We start from the raw sequence: 10,781 nt of genomic DNA on the forward strand, positions 1-10,781 counted from the left end.
TTATTGACTTCTAGTTTAATTCCACTGTCTTCAGAGAATGTACATATTTTTATATTCCTTCTTCTATAGTGACAATCTTGCCCCCAACAAAGTCAACACATTTATTTATTTTCAATTCTATAATACATGAAAAATAGATTTAAATTATGGAAGTTACTTTTGACCAAATTACTTTTCAGCATTCCACAAGTCCAATAGCTGTTTTCTATCAGAAATGGCACTTAAAATCAGACAGGTGTAGCAAGCCTAAAAAAAATCTAGCAAAGGAAGTTATACCAGAAAAGTTTTATCAAGGTAGCTTTTAAAGGCCTATACCATAGAATGTGGGAATATGGTGGGGTAGGAAGATCCAGGAATCAATCCCTCCATGAAAACAACTATTGAACAGGCAGGAACTGCTTGGATTCACCTATTTTGAAATTTCTGGACTCCAGGGGAACACAATGCAGCATTCAGGTGACAGAAGGAAGAAGACACTGGTAAATTGCAATAAATTTATCAAATAAATTGCAAAATAATTATCAGTGAATTTTCCCTTAGTGCAGTGGCTACCATCTCCCAACCACATGGTATGCAGCAAAGGTTACTGCTTCCCAGGCTCCTTATGCTGCTGCTGGTGCCAGGGTGGGCTTTAAAGACTTACTCTTCCAAAGTCTGAAAGTATGTGGTCTGACAGCTGATTGCTGCTTTTGATCAGTTATTTCAGATCATGGGAGGAGGGTGTGGGGGACCAGCTCTGAGAGTGGTCATTGTTCCAACCAATCTCAGGGAAAACTGGCAAGGGATTTTAAAGAGGCAATGCCTTTGCTTCCTCTTTTCTCTTTCTTCTCCATTTGGGAGCAAAAATAGTTTGAAAAGGAGCAAATTTTTCAGGTTTAACCCTGAAAAAAGGCAATTGCAGAGAACTGGGAGCACTAGATTTTCAAAGTAATAACAATATAATACTAAGAATGTCCAATTCTCAGCAAAAAAAAATTATAAAACATACAAAGGAAGAGGAAAGTATGGGTCATTCACAGGAAAAAAATTATTTTTTTAAAAAATAATTATTGTGATTAATTATACACTGGAAGTTCATACATTGGAACTACTGATCAAAGTCTTTAAATCAGCTGTTCAAATCCATATACACAGAACTAAAGGAAATTAGGGAAACATTCTCTGAAAAAAATGAAGAGAAGGCGATAATGTAGATATAGATATATAGATATGAATCAAACAGAAAATTTGGAGCTCCAAAATACAGTAATTGAAATGCAGATTTCATTAGGCACACTCAATAGTAGATTTGAACAAGCAGAAGAAAAGAACAATGAATCTGAAAACAAGACAATTGAAACTATCCAATGTACAGAAAAAGAAAAAAAAAAGAAAAATGAACAGAGCCTAAGAGATATCTGGAATACTATCAAACATACCAACATGTGCATCACTGGAGTCCCAGAAGGACAACAGAAACAGAAAGGGGCACAAAAATATAGTTGAAGAAACATTTGAAAACTTCCCCAATCTGTTGAAATGTATGAATATATATGTCAAGAAGCTGATCAAATGCCAAGTAGTTTAGACTCCAAGAGATCTATACCAAGATACATTACCACGAAATTGTCAAAGACAAAGAAAAGATTTTGAAAGTAGTAAAAGAGTAGCAACTTGTCACATACAAGAGATCCCCAATATGATCATCAACAGATTTCTCATCAGAAACCATGGAGGCCAGAAGATAATGGAACAGCATAAAGTCTTTAAAGAAAAAAAAAACTGTCAACTATGAATTCTCTATCTGGCAAAATTATCTTTCAAAAATGAAGATGGGCTCTATGTAAGACTCTATATATGTTTTACCTAGTAAATTTATTTTTTTAGAAACTTAAGGTCTCCAGATTGTTTCTATGCTAGATAAGTCCTGAAACCTACAGGTAACAGTCTCTCCAAGAACACCAACTAGTTTCATACCTCTACCCAATAAGATCAACACCCTTTTCCAGCACAAAGAAATTAGAATGGTCATTGCCCAGATATCCCTGAAGATTAAGAAAATTATCAAATAAGAGGGAGGGGTGTAATGGAGAAATACTGATTTAACAAATGATTATGACTACTAACTCATTATACACAGATTTCTTTTTAGTTTCTAGTGTATAGTAGAACAGCTGGAAAGAAATAGCAGAAATTGTTGGGCTGTAATCCAATAGCCCTGACCTTTAATAATGATTGCATAGATATATATAGTAAAAAAAAAAAAAAAAAAAACTGGTTGCCCATGTTTGTATGGATCTACTTCTGGATGTTTTATGCTGTTCCACTGATCTATATATCTATCTCTGAAATAATACACTGTCTTAATTAATCTACTGTTTTAGTTTGCTAATGCTACCAGAATTCAATGTACCAGAAATGGATTGGCTTTTAAAAAGGGGATTTATTAAGTTACAAGTTTAAAGTTCTAAGCCCATAAAAATGTCCAAACCAAGGCATCCGGATAAAATAACTTGACTCAAGAAAGGCTGATGGCATCTGGAACACCTGTGTCAGGTGGGAAGGCATGTGGCTGGCATCTGCTGGTCCTTAGGCTTTTGGTTTCAAACAGGTTCCCCAGAGGCACACCAGCATACTTACCTTTATTGTATGTCTTTGAATTGGGTAGAATGCAATACTAGGTGTCAGTAAAAGGATAACAGTTAAGAGATATTTTGGATTTTCTTTTTTATTTTCATTTCTTTTTCTGAAACAAATGTTTCAGTATTGGTCATAACAATGAATGCCCAAATGTGATGGAACAAACCATGGATTGTATACTTAGGATGGATTGTATGGTGTATGAATATATCTCAATAAAAGTACATTTGAGGTACACATGGGGTAGAAGCAGGAGAGAGGTGGGGAGAGGACTCAGCTATTGCTCTGTGCAACCCATTGAAGGATATCTCCCAGCCTTCAGGAAGGGGCTTAGCTTGGGGAAAGTAAACCCTCTTAGCTTGGGGAAAGTAAACCCTCGTCCTGCTCTTTTTCAAGTGATAGCATCTTAGGTCTGGACCAGAAGAAAGACTGTGGTCTGTCAATGAAACCACACAGGCCCTGGGCAAACACCTGTGTTTTCTCAGGGAAAGATGGAAACCTACACTTACCTGCCCCAAGTCTTCCCAATGGGATTTCATTCCCTTGTACTGTGGATCACCCAATGCCAGAAGAAAGAGTTCTGAAACCCAAAAATTACTTTTCACTCTCAGAAAGACTGTCTTTGAAAAGAGAATTGAGTGGTATAGAGGCCAGAGACCAAGAACTGCTTTTACTCAAAACCATATTGAAGTTTTAGAAAAAGTCTTGAGCATGAACTGCTGTCTTGGCATCAATATTAGAGAAGACTTAGTTCAAAAACTGAATCCAGAAGAAGACAGAATCCAAATCTCGTTCCAAAATTGGAGTGCAAAGCTGAAAAGATCCCATAGAGAATCACAGTTTCGAGTGGTGAAAAAATTTCAACCCAAATCTCCTGGAATAGATAGAAAACTAAACATATGAAATTATCTTCCAGTTGCAGTATACAAGAATCAATGGAACTATCAAGTGTTAAAAATGTGATGTTTTCTTGTCTGCATTTAATCTGAATAGTGCCATTTTTCCTGAAATTACATTGAAATTTAATTATTGTTATTACATGGTACGTATTATATTTGGAACTTTTACTTAAGATAAAGTCTTTTCCTATCTATTTTAGTAAATGTTTCCAGAAAAAGCCAGCTATTTTTTGGGTGCAAATTTAATATAATAAATTAGTTTGCTAAAATTAGTATGCTTATGACTAAGTGACTTCATAAGCTGGATTCCATTTACAACATATTTCAAGTAACAAATATGAGATACAGCACAAAGATATGATTTTTTCTAATTTTTCTGTCAAGACATGTTGAAACATGTTTACGCTTAACTATATTATAGAATATGATCTATTCTCGAGTCCTCAGTTTCTCTTGATTTCTGGCATAAAGCAATGAGACTATCACACCATATATCAAAACAAATCCTAATAGTATCTCAGTTTCAAAGGTTTGTGGCTTTTTTTCAAACAAAACCAATATGCTAAAGTATAGCTATAAAAGCATAAGCTGTCATATTCATGCTATTGATATTGCAATGCACAGAACAATTAATGTTGCACTTTACTTCATTCATTAAAGTGATAATGGTTATTGGGCTTGTATCTATTTCTACCTGAATAATTTCCAGTCAACTATATATTTTGCTATAAGCATTACATAGACTGAGAAGATAGGAGAACTGACTTGCTTTTTGTATGTGCTCTGACATAATCACTGGAAATAATCAGGCATTTCCTGAGGGTCAAAAACCATGTGTTTGCTTTGCATTTACTATTTTCCCTTGTACCTGCCAATTAAAGATATGTATTGGATAAGATGCAAAAAAAAAAGTACATTTGAAAAAAAAAAGCAATAATTAAAATCAAAGATGTTTATGGCAAGTAGTTACATTCCAAGTACCATTTTAAAAGCTATGTTAAATTTTCTACAGTTCTGTATAAATCAAACACTTGTGTTCAAATCTTTATTGAGACTTTCTATTTCATTAGGGACAAATAAAAAACATCAATGATAATGGAAAAAATGAAGGAGAAATGAAGACAGTTACAGATAGATTAAAAAAAAAATAGCTGAAAGAGTTCATTACCAGAAGACTCGCTGTACAAGAAATGCTAAAGGGAGTTAACATTTCAAGCTGAAATAAAAGGATCCTAGATAATAGCTTCAAGCCACCAGAGGAAATAAAGAGCATTAGTAAAAGCAATCATATAGGTAAATATAAATCCATACATATTGTACTTCTGGTTTGTAACTATTTCCTTCTATGTGACTTCAAGGCAAATGTGTAAAATGACATCTATAATCCAAGTTAATGGGCATTCTATGTAAAAAGATGCAGTCTGAGGCAATAATAACGTAAAGGGATGGAGATATATCAGAGGACAGAGTTTGTACACTACTGATACAAGGTTGCTATTAGTTGAACTAGATAATTAAAGATGTTCATTATAGCTAATGAAATAAGTCAGGCACAAAAGGATAGATACTGCATGATTTTGCTTTTATAACCTTGGAAGTGGAAACTTATATTATATTACATTATATTATATTACAAAATATAGGGGACACAGAGATACACTGAAGCCAGAGATGGGTGAAAGGTTAGCTAGTGAGGTTGAGTTTAAATGTAAGGTAATGGAAAGAAGTGAAGGCAGTTCATTAGTGGGTCTATAAGTAATATTGCCATATTGAAGGTGAATATGATTGAAAGCAACTGTATAGAGCCATGTATTCCACCAGTTAACACTACAAATATAAATAAGTTATTTCATGAACTACTTCAAAGGTATGAATCTTGTACAAAGACTTTATAATATTGGGGTATAAGGGAAAACTACTATTGCATGCTTTGGGCTATGTTTAGCAGGCAGACATCAACACCAAAGGTAAATAATTGAGAAGGAAGGACAAGAGTTAAGGGGAGTGTGCCAGTTTGAAAAGATGATGTACCCTAGAAAATCCACGTTTCAATTCTGATCCATCTTGTGAAGGCAGCTGTTTCTTTTAATCCTTATTTAATACTGTAGGCTGGAAACTTGACTAAATTATCTCCACTGAGATGTGACATACCCAATTTTGTTTATCAACCTTTGATTAGGGGGAGATATGACTCTACCCATTCCAGGTAGGTCTTGATTAGTTTACTGGAATCCTTTAAAAAGAGGGTGAGAGTCCATACAACCCAGAGACTTTTGGAGATGAAGAAGGAAAGCACCCCCTGGGGGAGCTTCATGAAACAGGGAGCCTGGAGAGAAAGCTAGCAGATGTCACCATGTTCACCATGTGCCTTTCCAGTTGAGAGAGACACCCTGAATGTCATCAGCTTCTTGAAATAAGGTATGTTTCCCTGTATACTTTAGATTGGATATGACTATAGTCTTGCCTTAATTTGGACATTTTTACAGTCTTAGAACTATAAACCAGCAGCTAAATAAAGTCCCCTTTTTAAAAGCTGTTCCATTTCTGGTATATCACATTCCAGCAGCTAACAAAATAGAACAGGGAAGTTTGGATTTTCTATTTGGTGGGGGTGTGTTTATCAGTTATTTTTCTCCTTAGAGCAATGAAAATTGTCTAAAATTGAAAGTGTTGATTTATACTAAGTGAGGATAATGTGAGACATGGACTGTTGACTTTGCACATTATACATGATGCTCAATGGATGGAGGTGGCTGAAGGATACACTGACTGAGAGTTAGAATGGTGAACTGTGGTGTATACATAGGATCAAATATTGTGCTTCAAGTCAGGCACACAACATTATGAATGAACCTGTGGGACATTATGTGATGCAAAATAAAACCAAAAACAAAAGAGCAAATATTGTACAGTCTCATTTAGGAAATATTTATTTAAAAAATTGGAGCCTAGATTGTAAACTCTTATAGCAGTCCACAGCAGTCATTGTTATTTCTAGATTTTGAAAGGCTTCACTATATATGTACAACCTGGTATTTTGCTGGAACTCTAGGTGCCTCTGTGACACCTAATACTCACAGCAGGAGCTCTGCAGTCTTAAAGTCAGCATTGCCACACAATGACAACTATTAAAGAAGTTGAAAAAGAGACATAGTTTCAATTAGAGAAAAGAATGAAGCTACGGTAAGGTAAGTCACACCAGGACTAAGGTAAATCAGAATACAAGGGTAAGGAGGACACTGTCTGCATTTTCTAATTTCACCTACTCTATGAGACCAAAGGAAGAGAGGTTTATTTTGTCCAAAACCTAAATTTTCTGTAGTACATAATCTTATTCAACCTGTCTGGTAAAATCAGTTAAACAACCCCAAACACAGGGAGCCCAGAATGGGCTTGTAATTGCATATAGCTTAATATAATACCCAGATATATTCCAGAATATGTTGGGCAGATATTTAAAAAGTATTGGCAAAATCCCTTCAGGAATGGAAGAAAATATGGAAATATTAAACTTTACCACAGGAAACTCTTGATACTGTCTCAAACATTAAGGACTCCCAAGTCAAAAGGCCAAGCCCTTGATCTTGAGGCTTGTTCTTGTGAAGCTTATTCGTGTAGCAGAGAAGTTTATGGAAGCAGAGAAGCCTTCCTATAGTTATGCCTAAGAGCTACTTCCAGAGGACCTCTTTTGTTGCTCATATATGGCTTCTCTCTCTCTCTCTAAGCCCAACTATGTACATAAAATCATTACCCTCCCTACTACATGGGACATGACATCCAGGGGTGAAAGTCTCCCTGGCGACATGAGATATGACTCCCAGTGGTGAGTCTGGTCCTGGCACCATGGGATCAACAATGCCATCCTGACAAAAAGGGGGAAAATAATTGTAACAAATAAGGTATCAGTGGCTGAGAGAGTTCAAATAGAGTCAAGAGGCTATTCTGGAGGCTATTCTTAATGCAAGCTTCAGCTAGATATTGCTATTTATCATGGTTTGCCAAATTCCAACCAAAACCATTCCTGCCAACCCTAAAGAACATCTAGGGCTCTATCTGACATTCTACAAAGGTTCCATGCACCATGATTACTTTCTGGAAACCTACAACCTCCAGATGGGTTCCTAGGTCAGATAAGTCCTGAAACCCAGAAAGGCCAGCCTTGCCAAAACATCAGCTAGTTCCACCCCCTATACCATATTATCAACAGCCCTTTCCAACATGAAAAATTAGAATGGGCATAGCCCCAATACCCCTAAAGATTGAGAGAAAGATCAAAATCGAAGGTGGAGTCATTACAGAGAAGATAGGATTTAACAAATGAGTATGACTGCTGAATCATCATATTGATATTTCTTTTAGTCTCAGTTCTTGGAGCAGCTAGAAGGGAAAACCTAAAATTGTGAAATTGTAACCCATACCAAATTCTTAAATCTGTTCTATGACTGATTGTTCTGGTGTGCTTTGAAATTTATTATTTTTCTTTTTGCATGTATGTACATATCACAATAAAAAAGATGTTCATTGTAATTACAAAGATTACAACTCAAAAAATTACTAAAAAATAATAAAGAAAAGAAAGAAATCAAATAATACACTACAAAAAGGCAACTAAATACAGAAGACAATAATGGAGAAATTAAGGAACACGAACATATACGACAAACAGAAAACAAATAGCTAAGTAGAAGAAGTAAATCCTTTCTTCTCAGTCATTACCTTAAATGTCAAAGGATTAAATTTTGCCTACTAAAAGGCAGAGGTTGGCAGATTGGATGAAAAAGCATAATCCATCTACATGCTGTCTAAAAGAGACTCACTTTAGGTGCAAAGACACAAAGAGTTTGAAAGAAAAAGGATGGAAAAAAAGATTCCATGCAAACACTAATCAAAAGAGTGCCAGAGCAGGATGTGGGAGATGACTCCCAGGGATGAATTCAGACCTGGCACTGTGGGACCAACAATTCTATCCTGACCAAAAGGGGGAAAAGAGGTGTAATCAATAAAGTATCAGTGGCAGAGAGAGTTCAAATGGAGTCGAGAGGCTACTCTGGAGGTTGCTCTTATGCAAGCTTCAGTTAGACCTTGCTACCGATCATAACCTGCCAAATCCCAACCAGAACCATTCCAGCTAATTCTAAAGAACACCTAGGGCAATATATAAGATTCCACAAGGGTTCCATGCACTAGAGTAACTTTTCAGAAACCTACAACCTCCAGATTGGTCCTTGGTCCAGATAAAGTCCTGAAACCGAGACCAGCCTCTCCAGAACATCAGATAGTTCCATTTCCCTAAACCATATTAGTGACAGATCCTTCCAGTATCAAAAATTTAGAATTGCCATAGCCCAAACACCAAACCAAAGAGAGAGATGGAAAGATCAAAGGTGATGGTGCAGTTATACAGAGAAGATAGGATTTAACAAATGAATATGAATGCTGAATCATTAAATTGATATCTCTTTTAGTCTTCAGTATTTTAGAGCAGCTAGAAGTAAAAACCTAAAATTGTGGAATTGTAACCCATGCCAAACTCTGAAATCTGTTGTACTACTAATTGTACTGTGCTTTGAAATGTATTGCTTTTTTTGTATATATTTTATTTTTCACACAAAAAAGAAAGAACTAAATTGATTTGTGATGATAAAAAAATATTTACTCTTTCTAGCCTTCTATATTCTGGAGCAGCTAGAAGGGAAAAAGGGGAGGATCATAGTCCATGACAAACTCTGGGATCTGTCCTGTAACTACTTGTTAAAGAGTGCTTTGAAAACTATTGCTTTTTTCTTTCTTTGCTTTGTATAGATGTTATATTACAATAAAGAAAGAGAAAAGAGCCAGAGTGGTTATACTATTGTCAGACAAAATAGAATTTAAGTGGTGAAGGCATGGCTATGTGATTATACTGGGAAAAACTGATTTTTTTACTTAGGTTGGATTGTATGGTGTATGAATAAAACTGTTTAAAAATGATTAGAGAGAGATATACTTGTTGGAGAAAATGTAAGAAGAGAGATGTACCTATTCACTGTTGGTAGGGAAGTAGAGTGGTGCAGAACCACTGGAGGGTAGTGTGGTTGCTCCATGGGAGGCTAAGGGTGGCACTGCAATATGATTCTGCAACTCCATAATTAGTTGTATACTTGGAGGAACTGAGAACAAGGACATAAATGGATATTTGCACACTGGTGTTTATGATGAAACACAGATACAAATGGACATGTGCACACTGGTATTTATGGTGGCAGTGTTCATGATTTGCTTTGGATGGAGGTGGCCTAAGGGCAGATCGACTGGGAAGTGGAAGGGACAACTGTATTGTACACATACAATGGATTATTGAGCAGCTATAAGGATGAATGAAGTTGTGAGACATGCAACGAGGTGAATGAAACTTGAGATTAATACGTTGAATGAAATTAGAAATGAAAAGACAAATATTATAATGCCTTCATTAATATGGTTTAACTACTATGTGCAAACTCTGAGATTTGAATTCAGGAAAATAAGTTATCAGGTGAAGGTTCATTATAAAGGTTCCTATATTGTAAGCTCTTAAAGCAGTCATGTATATTTAGGAACTGTAGCTGTTATTTTTTAATTCTGAGATATTGAGCTCTTTGTGCATAAACTGGTCCTTCCGTGAAACTTCGGGTATTTGTGTGACACCTGAAAGTCAGAGCTAGAGTTCTGCAACTATGAAAATTGACATTACTCCATACAGCAACTGTTTAAAAAGTTGAAAAAGTGATCAGACTTCAATTAGAGAAACGAATGAAGCTGATCTGGGTAGGATTAAGGGAAAATCAGAATACAGGGAAAAGGATGATGTTGACTATATTTTTAAACTTCAGTTTCTGTGTGAGACCAAAGAAAGAGAAGCTTACTTGGTGCAAAATTTTGTTTTCAGCAGCACTCTATCTAATTTAACTTGTATGGTCAGCTTATTTGAACATCATAATTACATGGAACCTTGAACAGGAAGTGAGAACTTGTTGCTTCATACAGGTCAGTGTGATGTCCTGATACATCCCAGAATAATCTGGGTGGAAGATAAATACATATTTTCATAGTCCTCTTGAGAACCCAAGGAAAATGTGAAAATATTAAACTTCCCCATCAGGGAAAGACCTGATAGCTCTTAAGCATTGGGGACTGTCAATTTAATGGGCCAGGCCCTCAATCTCGGGGCTTGCCTTTATGAAACTTATTCCTGCAAAGGCGAAGCTAAGCCTCCTTATGATTATGTCTAAGAGTTACCCCCAG

General features: G+C 35.9%; 1 pseudogene; it reads left to right on the forward strand.

Annotated features, from left to right (window-relative positions):
- Positions 1-443: 443 nt before the first annotated feature.
- On the forward strand, positions 444-3,502 carry LOC143680582 (homeobox expressed in ES cells 1 pseudogene; annotated as a pseudogene).
- Positions 3,503-10,781: the final 7,279 nt, after the last annotated feature.

Source organism: Tamandua tetradactyla, chromosome 1, assembly GCF_023851605.1.
Source record: "Tamandua tetradactyla isolate mTamTet1 chromosome 1, mTamTet1.pri, whole genome shotgun sequence".
NCBI lineage: Eukaryota > Metazoa > Chordata > Mammalia > Pilosa > Myrmecophagidae > Tamandua > Tamandua tetradactyla.